The sequence below is a fragment of the Mastigoproctus giganteus genome, chromosome 12, assembly GCF_048544385.1.
Source record: "Mastigoproctus giganteus isolate SK-2022 chromosome 12, ASM4854438v1, whole genome shotgun sequence".
NCBI classification, from domain to species: Eukaryota; Metazoa; Arthropoda; class Arachnida; order Uropygi; family Thelyphonidae; genus Mastigoproctus; species Mastigoproctus giganteus.
This window is the reverse complement of record NC_143586.1, coordinates 13,693,606-13,712,642: the sequence shown is the minus strand read 5'-3', so window position 1 is coordinate 13,712,642 and position 19,037 is coordinate 13,693,606. Positions and strand designations below refer to the sequence as shown.

General features: G+C 33.7%; 1 protein-coding gene across 4 annotated transcripts in view; it reads right to left on the bottom strand.

Annotated features, from left to right (window-relative positions):
- Nucleotides 1-19,037, bottom strand: part of LOC150076716 (luc7-like protein 3) — a 192,071-nt gene that overhangs the window by 23,400 nt on the left and 149,634 nt on the right. Inside the window, exon 10 of one of the 4 annotated variants that reach the window (XM_090386954.1) lies at nucleotides 2,132-2,151. The exons of 2 other annotated variants lie outside the window; for them this stretch is intronic. The gene's annotated coding sequence lies outside the window, so the exon portion shown is untranslated. Of the gene's footprint in view, nucleotides 1-2,131; nucleotides 2,152-16,398; nucleotides 16,680-19,037 lie in introns of those variants that run through there. One more of the 4 variants, XM_090386955.1, reaches the window with a different exon arrangement.

Below are 19,037 nucleotides of genomic sequence, written 5' to 3'. Positions count from 1 at the left end.
TGTAAAATATTGCAAGTGGGAAAAGTGAATCGTGCAGGCTGAAAATGTACGATTCAATTTTTGAATTCACATATACTAATACTTTTGTTAGTTTTGCTTGTGTAGACTAAATAATAAGTGCAATTATAAATAATGTTTCATTAAAAGCATGCAGAACACTAAACAACTGAAGTTTGGAATGACAATATTTAATATCAGATTTCAGAGTATATAACAGAGCTATGATGTTTAATACGTTCTACATTGATATCAATTTTTGTAGAAGAATAAAAAAACAACACTTCTGTATGATACTCTCCAGAAATTAAAAGATAAAAGCAAAATGATTACAGTAAAAAAAATCAATTGAAAACAATTCAAAAATTAATTAAAAATTCAAAAAATAATTAAATTAATAAAAAATTAATTAACAAAAATTTTGAAAAATGATTTTCCTTCCTGAAGCAAACAGTACTTTTCAACCGTATGTCACGATCACAGGAATGAAAATTACGGAGTGTGTGAGCTTGAATCTTAAATAGAGATTATTTTTCCTGGTACATGCATGTAAAAGGCAGTGATTATTTGTCTTCACACATGCACACAAAAGACCACGAATCGGAGATTAGATATGGACGGCAAACGTTAATGGAATTCACATGTAATTTAATTTCAATGGTTTCCGCAATTAATAGTCTCATAATTATGTTGGATGCTAAGTATTTTGGCCTCATTAAATAAAAATGTATGCTTTTCGTTAACAGCATGAAAGGCTAATTCTGACGCTGCTGAATGAGAAGTGAACTAAGGATGCATGCTGTTTTACTTGAATATTCAGAGGAAATCTCGCAGAACCTTGGTAACACGAAATCACTGCAAGAAATATTTTATACCAAGTCACTTATTTGTGTTGCAAAAGAGGAAAGTATTGAGCGATTGTTCAGTGTAGTGTGTAATTTCCATATTAGTCTGGCCACAATCTTAAATTCAGTATCTTTAAAGAATCTGTTAAGCTACTTGTACCACTGTTAAACGTATGGAACAGAAATAAAGTATTTTTTGATATTACTATTGTTGGTTGGTTGTAGTTTTTTTGTATCCTATCCTTAACTTGTACCCTAATTTGGTTTATTGTAGCAAGGTGGTACCCATGTTTAAGAATCTGCTGGTTAATATCTGTATTTCTGATTCCATTGTTGAATATTTATAGGCATTGAGAAACTGATTAAAGATAACAGACCTTTTGTAGGTGAACGGATGATAGCTGTTATAATGTAGAAGCATACTGGTGTTTGCTGGTTTAAGATAGATGTTAAAGTGGAATTTATTAGCATCCCAAGTAAGTGTGAAATTTAGAAAATTTAATGTCTTAGTATCTGTATTTTCCCTTTCCAATGTAAACTTTAGTCTAGGATGAATATTATTAAACGAATGTAAAATGTCTTGAATAGTGCTACTATCAGTAATAACCAGAACATCGTCTAAATACCTCTTATTATGTGATACAAGGTAGAAAAGGCGTCAAATGTATCGCTCAATCGTCGAGAGATAGACCTCCGATATTAAGCCACTTAGACTCAATCCCATTTGCAAAAATTTGTTTATATATTTTGTCTCAAAAGATGATATGCAAAACAATTCGTTTTTGAATTGTTTCAATTGATTTTTTACTGTAATCATTTTAATCTTTTATTTGTTTTAATTTCTGGAGTGTATCAATATTGAGGTAAATTTCTCTTATTCATCTACAAATATCAGATTTCATACTGAACTCTTATGTTCCTAGTCATTTCCCTTGTTTTCAGAATGGACATGCAATATACATGTGAAATTATAGTAATAATGAGTATAATGATGTGAACTGATGTGAGGGTTTAAAGAGAAATGGATGCAGAAAATACTGCACGCAAAGAGTGGAAGGTAAATTTAAGAACTATAGATAACCCATCAAAAAAGTTACACATTTCAAATACTTATATTTATGCTTTTATTACAAATCAATTAATATAAAATTTTATATGTGAATTTTTTTGTACTTTTTAATACTTAAAAAAATATAAAATTCCACATTTGGCATGAAATACCATGGACTAAAAATAATAAAAGTTGAAACTTAAAAGTGTACCTGAAATCAGATGTTAATCACTGAAGTCTTTCACGGTTATTGTAGAACTGTTGAGATAGTTATGCATTTAGATGCTGAAGGTCCAAAATTAGATGTTAAAAAAATCAATGGCACTTATAAACTTCCATTATAGCAACTGCTTGAACAGAAAGCAGTTCATGGCATTCTGTTAACATAAAATTCGATTATTATGAATCATAACATCCAAAATATTTCTGAATATCATTCACTACTTCAGATTTTGAGCCCATTTAAAAAAAAAAAAAGCTATTACCTTATTTTGACTCTAAATGCACCTTCTTATTTTTATAAAAGGTAGTAAGATACTCCGATTGAAGGTTCTAGCTAATTCAATAATCCACATGAGGAATTTCAGAAATAACTGGCATATGGATGAACCTTAAGCACTTCAGAATTACTGTGATAATAGTATATTCAGTCAACTCCATTAGTTATCACACTAACATAAAAAAAATTCAGAAAAAAAAGTTAACAAAATACTAAATTTTTACAATAAAAAACTGTTCCCTTTTTCCTTTTTATTGTATAAATTCAAATTTAGCATTATATATTATCTTTTCCTTATGTTATTCATACTTTGATAAGTATTCTATTTATTTAATTACCTATAATTTATTTACTTCATGTTTCTCAACCAGCAATGCTGTTCATCTTTCAATGATGTGAAAACAAAAAAATTTTTTTCTTAAACTAAACATTTAATTTATAAATATATAAGTATGACAAACTGTCAGTTTCTAGCTGCTTTGCTGCATTATCATCATGTTACTCCATATTTATACATATTTGTTAAATAGCAGTTCAGCTGTTATTTATAATATAAATATGAAACGTAACTGTGATGATAATTTATAAACAAAAAAAAAAAAAATCCTTTCCTCTCACAGCTTTCCCCAAGATTGAATCCAAAGAGTTCTGAACAATAAATGCTACATTGTCTTTTTCTCTCCCCTCCAAACTCATTCTCTTCTTTTCTTGTAGGTCAATGCAAATTCTTCTATTCATTAACCATGACACTGCAAAAAGTGCTATTTATCTATCAACACATTATCTGCTTACCTATTTTCCAGGTGTACCGAAATAATTTCCTCTTCATATACACATTGAATAACAATCATTTTTACCAACTAAGCTGAGATGGTTGGGAAGCCAAAGCATCACAAAATATTCAACTAAAAAGATATTTATATTTGCTTTCAAAATGATGGAATGTGTAATTAAAAACTTAAACTTAACATTTTAGAAGACTAAATAAATAAAAATCTCCAAAGAAATGTGCACATGCTTGGCTCATTGTAAAAAGGAAAGTAAAAACCAAGGACGTCCAAAACTGTAAATCTCAACATGTTCTTAATCAGCCTGCATCAAAAGGAGAGTGGAGATAATGGAAGTGAATTTATGCCTGGAAGGTCACATGTCAGAGGTGGCTTCTTGTAATCTCATTAAACTAGATTAACCCTGCAATGTTGGTGCTGGACCTGTGAGATTATGATGGGCCCATACTGATTGTTCACTGAAGATAATCTGTGATTTTCTGCACCTACCTAAACATAATCAGTTTTACCTGGCATGACTTTTGCACCCCCCCCTCTTACCCATAGATATACAGCATGAGAAAACCAATCAGGTTCACCACTACCACATCTATTCTACTTTTACACGTATCACTAGTGTGGAAACCAGACAGACAGGTTCCCACTGATGCTACTAAATACAGAATTTGTTTGTTTCTAAGTTCAAGTTATTTACAGAACTCTCCCATATGATATAACAATGGGACTTACCCACTTTGGATGGCAACAGTTTTAAAAGTCATAGATCAGGTATTTTTGAACAATTCATTTGAATGACAATTTTTGAATAATAATGACCGTGTTATCATTAACACAAGAAAGTGATATTTATCACCACAGAGCAATGTGTAATAATCAAATTTTGCGAAATTTGAATGATTAATTTGAATAAATTTGAAAACTGAAGTGAATAACAGTAACTAATGCATACATATATAAGACCTTCATAGGTGAATGGTCAGGAGCAGGAATGCAATTGCATATGCTCTTTGAGTAGATGGGGAATTCAAGCCCCTGGCTGCTAAATATAGCTGATCTTCCAAGCCACACTGGAACAGCATGGCAGATTATGGTCTATTCAATCCATTGCAGGATGGAGGAGTCTCCATCCTGCAGTGGATTGACAATGGTTGCTGATTTATATTTTATATACATATTATTTTTATATTAATGTAAAGATAAATCTGCAGCCATTCTCAATAACACAGAATGGAGGATTCCTCAACAAGTCACATTGAAGAAAATGGACCTTGATCTGCCACACTGGATCAACTATATTTAGCAGTCAGGGGCTTGGACCCCAGCCAACTCAAAGAGCTTGTGCTATTGCACTCTTGCACCTGATTACCCAGCTATGGAGACTTTATCGGCTTTGATTCATAGCTATAATGTTTTTTTAATGGAAGGTATATAAAAAACTTTTTTTTTATTAAAAACTAAAAATTATATACAATAAGTATTGTAATTCATTAACAAAAGATGAAATATTGCATACTTCAAGAAGAATTTAAAATTCCAAAAAGTTTTTCCAGAAATTAAAAAGGTTCTGGTTTTTTTTGCTCTATTGGATAATAAGACTGCAGAGTTGAATTAAAGTAATATAAATTAACCATTAAATTCTTCCTGGATTTTTCACCAGGAAATTTAATATTGTCAAGATGCTATAAGGTAGAAATTTCAATGGAACATGAGCATTAACTAACTATTTTGCATACACACACATCAAAATGTTTGATCACGTTTAGGAAACTGTTGAAAGCACAGTGGAGGTTGAAAGATTATGAGTGAGAATCATAACATCTTCTGAATGTGTGCACATCAAGATTTAATTTGATGCTATGACTTGTTTTTAATTTGTTGTATGTGCCAGTCTAATGGAAAGCTGCTTTAAGTAAACTTTGACATTTAATCTGAACATTAAATTTTGATATAAACTTGAAGAAACCCAAGAAATTCTTATTACAGTTTATAGAGAAGATATTACAATTTTGGGGGAAGTGGGGGGGGGAGCCAAAAAAGTTTTTTTGCGAGGAAAATCTTTTGCTTTAAGATGATGAACATTCCAAAAAGGTCCACACCATTATTCAATCTGATCAATGACTGACCATTTGAAATTGTTGAGATGTGACTTTCATTTGGTACAGGCCATTTTAACTGAGAATTTGAGTAAGAGATAAGTGAGCAAAACAAGTTGTTCATTCCATTCATTCTTACTTGAAATCCAAGACAGTACAAAGTTCTTATTTTCTGTGAATTCTCTTCAAGCAAGCTTAAAGAAGTTGACTTAAAAAAGCCAGCTTTTATTTCACCATTTGAGGGGGGGAACCCCTACGCATTTCCCTCCACCACCATTAGGGATTGATTTGGGGTGGGGGGGGGGGAATTGTTATATTTCCTAACCTAACCCACTGAACTCCATGAAGTTAACCTATTCTAATACCAACTCACTAGACAGACTAAGAAGTTTTCCTACAATCCAGTCTAAATTCTAATCTCTCAGTCTGAATTTAAGTCCCCTGATTCTAGAATCATTTAATCCAGATATGTTCAATTAGTACCCCCTCTAATGTTTGTGTCAAATAGATGAGAGATGCAATTTGCTGGAAGTGGCTCGAAAAGCAGAAAAACGGTTGGCTCCTTCACTATGCTGACATATTTTCACTCATTCTCTAGCAGTTTGACTTCAGTTATAAAATTAGTTTGCCAGATTCCTCTGATTTGGTAGTAGAAATGATGTACATGCAGTACCTATGCATAAACCAACTTATTCATATTCTTAGGCATTTAGTCAAGAAATATTTTTAGAACAGAAGATATACTGTGAAAGATGTTTCCGTTCATTTGATATAGATGTAGGAAAAGAAAGGAAAAAAAAACTGACTCGAGTAAATAATATGAAGGACTTTGAGATAACAGAACAGGAGGAAAAGTGGTATGTGCTGGAACTTAACAAGTTTGAGCTTCTGGAGACCTTTCAGGACCAAGACATTGACGAGGAATACAACTTTCTGAAAGCGATAAAGCCCAAGAAACCTATAGGTAAAAAGAAATCCAAAGAAGAAAAAATTAGTCATGAAAAACCAAAGTGACAAATGAAGGGCAAGATAAACACTGACAAAATTGAGTATACTGAGTTATGCAAAGCCATTAAAGAGACCCAGAGAGGACATAAGATTTAACACAAGAAAAGTAGAACAAGCATTAAGGGAAAAACAAAGGACTTAAATCAGCAGTCATGAACAGTAACAGAAAGACAAATGATACCGAAACTGAAGAATACTGATGGTGTACTTATAAATAGCAGAGAAGGCATAATTCAAATAGCAGAACACTACTATAAAGAATTATATAGGGAGCAAAGGAATGATGCAAGCAGTGGGGAAGATGGATCACAAATCAGCAAAACCTACGACATACCCAATATCCTTCCTGATGAGGTAGAACATGCAATGAAGAAAATGAAGAATCAGAAAGCCCTAAGAGAAGGTGAAGTTACTGTAGAAATGTTAAAATTAGAAGGAAGAGACATGACACAGAAATGTGCAAGACTTCACAAAATACATTAGGAAAGGCATCACGCCTGAGGGGTGGAATAATGCAATCATAATTTTGCTGCACAAGAAAGGAGATAAATCAGAAACTGAAAATTACAGACAAATTAGCATCTCCCACATCTACAAATTGTTCACAAGGGTCAATACTAACAGATTAGAAAGAATACTTGATGAGAATCAACCAAAAGAGCAATTTGGCTTTAGGACAGGATTCTCAACTATGGATCACCTTCAAGTAATATTACAGCTAATGAAGAAAGCAAATGAATATAAAATGCTGTTAAGCCTGACACTTGTGGATTATGAAAAGGCATTTGACTCCATACAGCATAAGGCAATGTTTCAGGCACTAGAAAGACAAGGCGTAGACACCACATATATCTCTGAACTTGTTTACTGCTACCCTTGAAGAAGCTTTCAGAAGATTGGACTGGTCACACAAAAAAATTCATATACAATGTGAATGGAGTACCTAAACTATTTAGGATTTTCAGATGACATTGTAATCATAAGCCATGATCTCAAAGAATTAGAGGAAAATCTTAATTTATGCAGAGTTAGTAAGGATTTCGGACTAAATATGAATATGGCTAAAACAAAAGTAATGATGAAAAAGTATGTCACAGAAAGGGATATAACCATTGAAGGAGCAGTAATTGAAATTCATATGCTTCATATACTTATCTGGGATAAGTCATTAACTGTAATAATGATAAATTGCTGGATATCAAGAGAAGAATAAATTTCAGATGGACAACATTCAGGAAATTGTCACATACTGAGCAGCAATATCCCAATTTGTCTGAAACGTGAAATAATGAACCAATGTATACTGCCCACCATGATTCATGGAAGTGAAACTTCAATGATACCGAGATTCAAATTCAATTCAAAAAGAATGGAAGAGAAGCTAGAAACTATATAGTGAAGAATGGAACGAATTATATTAGGAATCAGACTGTTAGATAAGAAGAGAACACACAGGATTACACAGGAGAACACAGCAAACAAAAATAAAGGGCATTCTTATCAAAACTAAAGAACTGAAATGGTCTTGGGCAGGACACACAGCTTGAAGACATGATGACAGATGGACTAAGAAAATAACAATGGTACCCAAAAGAAAACCTGGAAGACAACAATGGAGATGGACGGATGATATTCATGAGTAATAAATGGATGGCTATTGCACAAAAACAGAAGTTACTGGAAAGTTGCTGGAGAGGTCTTCATCCTGCAGAGGATTGAAAATGGCTGACGATGATGAACTTTTGGCTATTTCCAAAATTATAGAACAAGGAAATAAAAGAAAAATAAACCAATTCAAGGAATCCAATCAAATATGATGGACCACTTGAAAAATAGTAGAAATATAGTAGTAGTGGAAAATGATGCAAGAAAGCAAGTTAATATAGAATCAGCCAAAACACACTTCACCCCATCCATATCATCTAAGAATTTGTCTAGTTCTTCCTGGAATTTATTCAAACCGTCCACTTCCACAACAACAAATGGAAGCCTATTCCAACAATCAACCACTTGTTGGGTGAAAGCAAATTTCACACTGCAGCAACCATCCTTCCTTAAATTTGTGCCCTCTTATATCTGTAGTCTAAGCAAGAGTCCATTCACATTCAGCTTGCTTAATATTTTCAATGCCTTAAACACCTCCATATCATCCTGCAAATGCCTAGTATTCACATGTTGCAATTTGCAGAACTGAAGCCTTTCTAGGTAAGAGCACCCTTTTATTCCCTTCACCAATTTGACTGCCTTCTCTGCACCCATTACAGCAGATCTACATCCTTCCTAAAGTGAGGCCTCCAGAGATGTATACAATTTTCTGGATGTGGCCTAACCATAGCCTTGTACTAAGGAATAATCATCTTATCCCTACTAGCAAAGTTTCTGTATATCATTGACAAAACCCTATGTGCTGTCCTGACAACACGTCTTCACTGCTCAGAGAATTTCATATGACTGCACAATGACCCCCCCCACCCCAGGTCCTTTTTTTTTCTATTACTCTGAGTGCAGTTTCACACAGTTGATAAGTTACTGTAAGATTACTGCTATCCATATGTAGTACCTTGCATTTGTCAATGTTAAACTTCAACTGCCATTTCTCAGCCCATCGACCTAATTTTTCTAAATCTTGTTGCAGTAGCATACTGTCATTACTGTTAACCATCCTGCCAGCCTTTGTATCCTCTGCAAAATTGACTTTAAGCCTGATTTTTTTTTTTTTTTTTTTGGTAGTTGTTGGCACATCGGCTTCTGTGGCCATAATGCACCCCCTAACGTTTTTGCAGTACTTTGATCCAAGCCAGAGGTGGGATTCGAACCCGCGACCTTTGGGTTGCCAGGCAGGCACTTTACCCACCCAGCTAGCCCGGTCGGCCTTTAAGCCTGAGATACCTTCATCAGTATCATTAATAAATATTGAAAACAACAATGGGCCCAACACTGAACCCCGGGGAAACTCCACTAATAACATTAGTCCACAAAGAGCAGTGCCCATTGATAATTACTCTGTCTTTTTCTACTTAACTATCCCTTTATCAATAGTAACTTGCCCTTAATGCCACATTGCTCCAGTTTATGAATGCTTCCCATTTAGAATCTGCTGTTGGTAACATCATCAGTTGGTTCCACTGTAGTCATCCCTACGAAAGCAAAAGCCTTTCCCATTACCCTTGACAGTAGTTATGTCTTTAATTAAATCCCACATTAGTACACTAATTGCTGCAAACCAGTGGTCTTTCACCTGGAGATTCTTAATGCATGTAGAATCACTGCTGATAAGCAAATCAAGAGTATTGCTTTTGTTGCCTTCTAACATGCTGCTGTAGAAAACAATCATCCAAGAAATCCAAAAAAAAAAAGGTCTTGCTAGTGCATGTGTGACCAACCCAAATTCCAGTCAACATCTAAAAAGTTAAAATCCCCCATTATAAGACATTTCGATTTACAGGCCCACACTATTTCTCTGTATGGTTTTTCGTTGTACTCATCATAGCCATTAGGCTTATAACACACTCCTCCCCTCAATTTTGGTTTTCCAGTTCTTATATCACATGAAATTGACTCAACATTGCACCCATTTTGATTGGATGCATTGCCTTAGGATAGCAGAAAATGTCTCTACTATCCCTACAATATTTGCACTTGATGATTTAATCAGTACTTCAAATACATAAAATTTATTTATAATGCTCCTAGCATTAGTGTACATGCACACATTCTTACTCTTATTTACCCTTTTACAGCCCATGTATTTCATGAGTTCTATGATGACCCACAGCAGGGCCTGAAATCCCCAATTCCTTGCTTTCCAATAGAAGCAGTGCAAAAATCACCTTAACCTCTGCCTATCTAGTTAATCTATTGGTCTGTGTATCCCCCCCCCCTCCCAAACCAGTAGTTTTTCTTTTATATGAGTGTACAGAAGGACCCCTTCTTTTTAAGTACAGTCGATTCCGGTTATTTGGGACACATCAGGACTAGTGCATTTTGGCCCAATTAAGCGGCTGCCCCAATTATCCAAAATTTCACGTAAATAGTTAAAAATACAATGGATCCCCACTTTACATTTGATTCACTGTACAATCAAATCACGTTACTATGGACTCACCATAGTAAAATACCCTTCATATGCGATATGTAGTAAGCGCCGTCATCGTGATCAACATTTGTGAATTGAATTTTAATTCTCTTCAACAGCAATTCTAATTAGCAAAAACAGGAGGAAATTTATCCACAGGCTATAAAAGTAAAGATATATTAAGCACAAATTTACCCTTTATTACCTTACCAATTAAAAAATTAAATATGTGAAAATCGGAAGAATATACATAACTGGAATAATTAATGCATACTGTAATATGTACATACTACCTAATTTACATTTCTGTTCACTGACATTTGTGGATGGAGTTAAAATTTAAAACAGTAAAAAGATAAGCAATCAATAACAAAGAACGCGACACACACACACAAATTGCAAGTAAGACGATACGTGCAAGAAGAACGGAGTAAAAAGTTACAAAGCCTTAAAAATAGGAATGAAGAGAAGATTCTGAAAATAAATTTTTTTATATGATTGAAGATTTCATGGAAGTGTGACCACATTTCACCACAATAACCCACAGAATTCCAACTGTCGATATTATTGCAAATTCAATAAGATCGACTTTACTATCCATTTATGATAGATTGCACTAACAGAAAAGCACAATAAACAGGTGACTGCTAATTGTTTTATGGTTGTGACCTCCAGAAATCTGACTGAACCACGTGTACGGTCGGAGACAATCGTAGGGTAATCTCCAGTGCTGTGGTCTCCTGCCCCAATTAAACAGCATGTTGTCCCAATTAAGTGAAGTAAACCCTGGCTATTTTCTCGATTGAGTTCTGTTCTTTAAGATTTGTCCCAAATAAACGGCTGCTCCGATTAACCAGTGGCCCAAATAACCGGAATCCACTGTATATCCCATCCCGGTAAAAAACTGTGTGGAAGTTTGCCATCGGCAACAAAAAAAAAAAAAAAAAACCCACCTCATTTCACCTATTCATTCCCTCCAATAGATTGTCTAGTTTTCCTTGAATTTATTTAAACTATCAACTTCCACAACAACAGAAGTTTGTTCCAACAGTTGACCACACTTGGCTAAAGGCTATTTTTAGCTATTTTTAATCTACATAATCGGGCTATGGAAATGACAAATATTAGGTATGATTCAAACCGTACACTCTCCACTTGTATTTACAATATGCAAGGTTATGCTCTTCTGTTTTTGATATGATCTTTTGCTCCATTCATCACCATATTCCCTTCATCTTTACTTTATCCAACATTTACATATATCCTTTGTGTAACAAAGATAAAACAAGAATTATCTTCACTTGAATTTCTAATTATTAATAATGTACCTAAGCTATTAGCAATCTTTTTGTCATATGCTTGATTCCTGTCCAATCATGGATGTTTCACTTTTATCTAAATGTATTTACTGTATAGCAACAAATTCATCTTCAAAATTTATCAAAACCTAATTCCTTTAAATTAAAGTGGGATATCCATCTCACTTAACTGTTCAGGCCCAAACAAGAGGAGTTATTTAAAATGAAATTTCCCTCTATAATAAATGTTAACAGTTATAAGACAGATTGTTTTTGTAAGGGCTTAAAGGGCAAAAACAGAAATCATCTTCTCCTGCAGTGTTAATGTTAGCAAGAGCCTATGAACAAGAAATCTATCATTTAGGTAATAATGTTGCAGAAGTAGACTGTTTGGCTTTATTACATTTATAAAGCCAATACTGCTCCAGAACTGAACACACCTTATTGGCCACATAATAGCTATCAAAATACCCTGATCAGTGCCTTCACATTTCAACTACAAAATTTGAAAAAAAAAAAAAATAAATAAATAAAATAAAATAATAATAAAATAAATAATAAATAAATAAAATAATAATAAAAAAAATAAAATAAATAATAATAAATAAATAAAATAATAATAATTGTCCCCCCCCCACACACTTCATCTTGTGTCATAGGCCCTGACACCATTACTTAATTACATAATCAAGTTGACAAGTGTTTACATTTTGGATTGTGTCACTTCCATTTTTAATAGGCATGTTCACACTAAAGGTTCTTTCCCAGCCCTGGCTATAATATGAGATAATTCTCCTTTCCATAAAAATCCCTTGGGGTCCGAACGATTTCCACCCCATTCTATTTCATCTTCATTTTTCAAGTTCATGCAAAAAGAAAGTTGTACTTTCTATTCTAACCCTGCAGTTTCTTCTAGTAGTTTTAAAATACACATTATGAGGAAAAAGAGAGGTCTCCACTATTATCAACTTCGAACCCCCTTTCCTGCCACTTGATTGAAAAAAAGGAGACCTATTTGATACTGCTGCCTGCTTTTGATGCTGTTAAAATGTTTCCCAGCTTTCTCTTCCTCTTTAACAATTTCTATGGAATTTCATGTAATCTATTAAAAACCTACATTTTATTAAAACATCAAACCTTGTTGACTGGTCATTTACTAGTCAATGGGCAAAACTATCATCAGAGAAATATCTCAACTGGCATTCCTCAAAGAGGAGGAACCTTTCAACACTACTTTATAATTCCTCTCAATGTAGAGAAGAGCAACCAAATTAATCAAGGCCACAAAAGGGTACTCATCACAAAAGACTTCAGTTTCTACATATTGCAGCATTACAAAACTAGGCAACTGTCAGGAAACCTGAATGAAGTGTTTAAGGTTTTAAATATATTAAGTAAAACTAAATGTGGATGGCATTTTTACTCTTTCTCGGGCAATATACATAAGGATGGGACATAAACTTAAATTCAAAAAAGGATGGCTGTTAAGACAGATTTGTAAAAATTTGCTTTCAGCCATTGGGTAATAAATTATTGGAATAAACTACTGTCTGGTATTGTGGAAAGTTTGAATAAATTTTTAGAAAGAATGAACTAGACAAATTAATGGAGATGCTGGGCAGATAAAATAGTTCTCCTCCCCTTTCCTGACTGATGCTGTATAAGCTTGCTTCCTTAGAACTATTAATACTAATATGAACATATCACGATTTAAATTATTCACAACAGAGGAAAAACTAGTAAGGTAGTTTAAATGATAATAAATTTAAAATTAACCCAGGAAAAAAATAAGCACTATGCTCTCATTACAGACCACCATTAAAATATAATAACGAAACAATAAGATAACAAAATACAGTGGATTCCGGTTATTTGGGCGACCGGTTAATCGGAGCAGCCGTTTATTTGGGACAAATCTTAAAGAACAGAACCCAATCGAGAAAATAGCCAGGGCTTACTTTCCTTAATTGGGACAACATGCTGCTTAATCGGGGCAGGAGACCGCAGCAATGGAGATTACTGTATACAAGTGTCTCCGACCATACCTCATGGTTCGGTCAGATTTCTGGCGGTCACAACCATAAAACAAGTAGCAGTCACCTGCTTATTGGGCTTTTCAGTTAGTGCAATCTATCATAAAAGGATAGTAAACTCGATCTTATTGAATTTGCAATAATACTGACAGCTGGAATTCTGTGGGTTATTATGGTGAAATGTATTTACACTTCCACGAAATCTTCAATCATATAAAAAAATTAATTTTCAGAATCTTCTCTTCATTCCTTTTTTCAAAGCTTTGTAACTTGTTACTCCGTTCTCACTTGCAATTTTTGTGTGCTGTTTTCTTTGTTACTGATTGCTGATCTTTTTACTGTTTTAAATTTTAACCCCCACCCACAAATGTCAACTAGTTAGTACGTACATATTACAGTATGTATTAATTATTCCGATTATCATGTATATTCTTCCAATTTTCATGTATCATTTAATTTTTTAATTGCTAAGGTAATAAAGGGTAAATTTGTGCTTAATATATCTTTAATTTTATAGCCTGTAGATAATATTCCTCCTATTTCTGCTAATTAGAATCACTGTTTAATAGAATTAAAATTCAATTCACAAACGTGATCACAATGACCAGCGCTTACTACACATGTATAGTGAACAGTACTTTACTATGGTGAGTCCATCGTAACGTGACTTGATTGTACCAATTGTGAAGCGGGGATCCACTGTATCTTTATTTATGTGAAACTTGGCATAACTGGGCCAAAATGCACTAGTCCTGATGTGTCCCAAATAACCGGAATCGACTGTATTAAAGATCTAGATGTACAATTCAACAGGTATGCAAATGTTATGTATAAAGAAGTTTGTATTAAAAAAAAAACACACAAAAAAAAAAGTAAATAAAATAAAATAAAAAAATAGTTGTTAAAAAGAAATGGGAGATTTTAGTGATACTTAATTTATAATAAAAATCTATAAAATCCTAATATTATCCACATTAGAATATGGTATTCCTCAAACAAAAACCATACACAATTAACTGAGGAAACAAAGGCTTTTCATAAAATTCCTATGTTATAAACAGCACCTTGAATATCACCGTAAACTTACACTGATAATATGCACAATTTAGTTTGCTAATTTTAAAAGTAAAAATTACACAGGATCTGTTTCTAGAATAATTATGGGATGTACTGGTTCTCCAGATCTCTTCTAATGCATACAAAATTCAACTGCACCTCAAGACCACAGAAGTCCTGTATCTCTCAACCAAAGTTCAACCTTTCAAGGTTGACCTTTAGTTGAGGGGGTCATAGTGTGAGAATAAATTGGTCCCATCTGCAATGATGAAGGAAGTACCACCAACTCTCAATAAGATCTAAGTCAGAGTTAATCATTACATAGGACCAGGACCGAATCCATCGCTGTTCTAGATGAGACAGAATCTCACAATATGACCTTGAAATGTGTGTAAATAAGGACATATAAATGACAATTGCAGGTTCTTAAACATCAGTAAACCAGGGCAGTTAAACTTATGCAAATTTATTTAGCAAAATAATACATTTAAAAAGGAAATATTTTTAGAGACTTAAGATTAAATAATTTTTTAGTGCCACTAGATATCACATACATCTTTGAATAGGTTCTCATAAAGTGATATATCTATGTTCTAATTAATAATATAAAGTATTATTAACATTTTCTGCTCAGCATTTTCAGGTAGTCCACACTTTCCTAACATGGATGTCATAAACATGTTTATAGTGTCCATAAAGTCCTTGTGCACTCTAAAACTGAAATAACTTACGTACTATATGAGATAAAAACAATCTGTAAAATGCATTGGAAAGTTAATTTATTCTACATCTTAGGGTATGTAATCATAATATTGTTAAGATAATAAATACAACATAACCTCCATCATTACTGATACAAAATGCAATGTGATGTTGCAATTCCATAAATATGTTCTCCCCAGTTCTCTTTCATTTATGGCATTACTTGCATTTATGATACTGGTACAAAGATCATTTAAAGTGCAAAGTTTTGAGGAGTAAACCATACTTTTAATATGCCCCTACAGAAATAAGTCCAAGTAATCAGACTTTTTTCTATGGGGGGTTATAGAAAAAAAGTCCAATTACTCTTTTGTGGCAAGCAACTGATCAATCCCTGTCAAGCCATCTGTTTGGGAAGACTTCATTTAAAAGCTGTCCAACACTGTGAGTGATGTGATAAAACTGCTGAAAAAACTGTATTGGCTTCAATTCTTAATTGTCTTAGTCCAGGAATAAAAAAAAATCCTGTAGCACTGCAAGATAACTATCACTGCTAACCATTGTTTCTTCATAAAAGAAAGGACCAATTATACGTGTTTTTCTAAAGGCTTACCAGACACCGACTTTATGGAATCTTTCATGTTTCCAGATTTCTTGTGCTCCCCCCCCCACCAAATATGGTGATAGAATATTTGCCATATTTGGTGGGGGAGGAGGAGAGAGAGATCTTGGTGAAACTACTAATTTGAAACATTGTTTCATCATTAAACATTAGATTGTCAAGAGATAAGATGCCATTTCCAAAATTTTCATTAAACTCATGACAGAAAGCTAATCTCACATGGTGGACCTCTTCCAGTAATATTTCATGCACTTGAATCTTGTAAGTTCACTTTTGCAATTCTGCAATTTCACTCTAAGAATTTTGTGCACTTTTGCTTTAGGAACATCAAGTTTCACATGCCCAATTTAGTGATTTTTGTGGGCGTTGCCGAAAAGCTTCCTTGATAGATTCCACAGATGTTTAATCTGAGCCTTCCAGTTCATGGCTTATCATTGACGAAACCAATATTTTTGAACTTCATCCAGTTTGAAACTGAATTTCTGTGCAGTGCTTCCTTTGCATAATACATTGCAAATTTTCTTCTAACCTAATATGGACTTATACTCAGCTAGTCAGAGGACACAGTTCATGCTTTCTTCTACTGAAGCCATCTCTTATAGGGCAGATTACCTGAAAAAATTAAAAACAAAATTAGAATACATTAAGTAATTATTTCTGAACATAAAAACTAGAATAAATTACCTTTCGATGTATTTTACAGATTGTTGTTTTTTTTTACTTCATATAGAATCTAAGTTATTCCAGTTATATTTGTACATATTAGTATAAATTATGATATACATTGATTGATATATAACATAGCCAATATATGTTATAAATTACTTGAAGAGGAATCTTGCATAAAAAAAAATAATAAAATAAATCACCAAATCATAATTTATCTTTGTATAATTTGAATTTTACTATAACATTATACATCAAAATATCCATTAGAATGAATATTTTAATAAAAATTTCACTATAACAAAAACAGTTCCAGATTCTGGACAAACTTCTTTATTAACCTGTTCAGGAGTATGTTAAATTTATATTTTACATATGCAGTCAGACCTCTCTTTAATGAACTTCCATATAGCAAACTTTTTTGATTTCCCCTTGGTCATGACATTGAAAATTTCCACATAACAAACTGATTTTGAGAGACTCAGGTATGCATTGTTCCCACCTCTGGCCTTTAGGCAATAGAGCTGATGTTGTAGAAAGCATGAATTAAGAGCTAAAAGGATTAAGAATTAATCCTTTTAGCTCTTTAGCTCTTTTAACAACTAAGGGATTAATTTCACAAATTAAGAGCTAAAACATTCTACAATTTAGTGGTGCCTGTAAAACCCTGCAGGGGGAAACTGGCCAACCACAGCACAGGATATAAAAAGATGGAAGATTTTGGGAGAGGCCTTTGCCTGGCAGTGGGTCAGCAATGGCGAAAAAAAAGTAAAACTTATACACTACTGTACCGAGAAGTCGCACTGGTCAACTGCTATCTATGGGTCCTCAGCCATCGGCAAAGATTAAGGCATATTCCCGATGTGGACAATGGGTCTGATCAACCTGTTTTCCACTGTAAGCATCCTATTAGAGAATTAGGAGAGAGTGATTTTACGGAAATTCATCTGTTTCGAAGAAATGAGTCCTCCACACTTTCACTAAATTTCACCTGTCTATTTTTACATGGTAGGTACAAGTGGTTCCTAAATTAGTTTTGTTTTAGCTGCTGTGCAAGTAACCTTACAGTATATAAAAGGAAATCCTTGAGTGTAGTGTGTAAAAGTGGGAGGAAACTGGTGGAAACTAGATTGAGGGCATTAAAAAAAACAAAGAAATTTCTTTAAAATTTGGTATTCCTGCCAGTAGTGTGTTCACCATTCTAAAAAACCGTGTTTAGATTCTCAAATTGCAGGAGGCAATGGTACCCAGTCGGAAGTATGCAAAATTATGCCTGTATGAAGATGTAGATGAAGCAGTTTTTAAGCGGACAAAGTTGATCCAAGACCAAAACGTGCCGATATCAGGGCCATTAAAAGAAAAGGCTATGGAGTATGCATCGTTTCTGGGGCATAAAACATTCCAAACCAGTTCTGGTTCGCTAGACAAATTTAAAAGCACCGTGGCTTACTCAAAAAAGTTATTTCTGATGAAAGTGGAGTTGCAATTGAAGAAGACTATACCCATTGAAAAGAAATGGTTTTGAAAAATTTCTGAACAGTGGATTTTAAATTTCAATAGAAAGATGACAAAAGCAAAAAGTAAAATGACGTTGATTGTCTACAACTGCCCAGCTCAACCTTCACTCGGTAATTTCGAAACTTACAAGTGTGAACCTTGTTTTCTTCCCTTTGAATACCTCATCTAAACTGCAGCCAATTTACCAAGGCATTATCAAGTATTTGAAAATGCACTACTGAATGCACATACTGAAAAAAATTATACTGAGAATAGAAACCAAGCAACCTATAGATTTGCGGATGTGCATATCAGAGTTGGCAAAAGTGTGGAGTCAAGATGTGATGGAAACAATGATTAAGAATTGTTTCGCAAAAGCAGGTTTTGCTAAAATGCTAATTAACAGAGATGAGAGGGATGAACTACTAGAAGACATTGAGCAATCTTGGGAAGAGTTCCAAGCGAGGTTTGATCAGTGGAGAAATTGTTCTTAACGAATTTTTAGGCGTTGATAATGATGTCATAGTAGCTAAATATCCGAGTGACTCCAACATTTTGGAGCATATTTAAAGAGCTAGTGACAATATCAATGATGAGTTGGATGAAAATGAGGGCAATATTAAACCTTCCAAACATGAAATGTTGGTAGCATTTGAAACTTTGCATCGAGGCCTTCAGTGGGAAGAAAATGTGCCAAAAAATATATCTGAGTGTTTAAACAAATGCAAACATTTGAACGGTGTATAGTAGAATCCAGTGTACAACAAAAAATAACCATTTTTTATGACATATTTCTTAAAAGTGAAC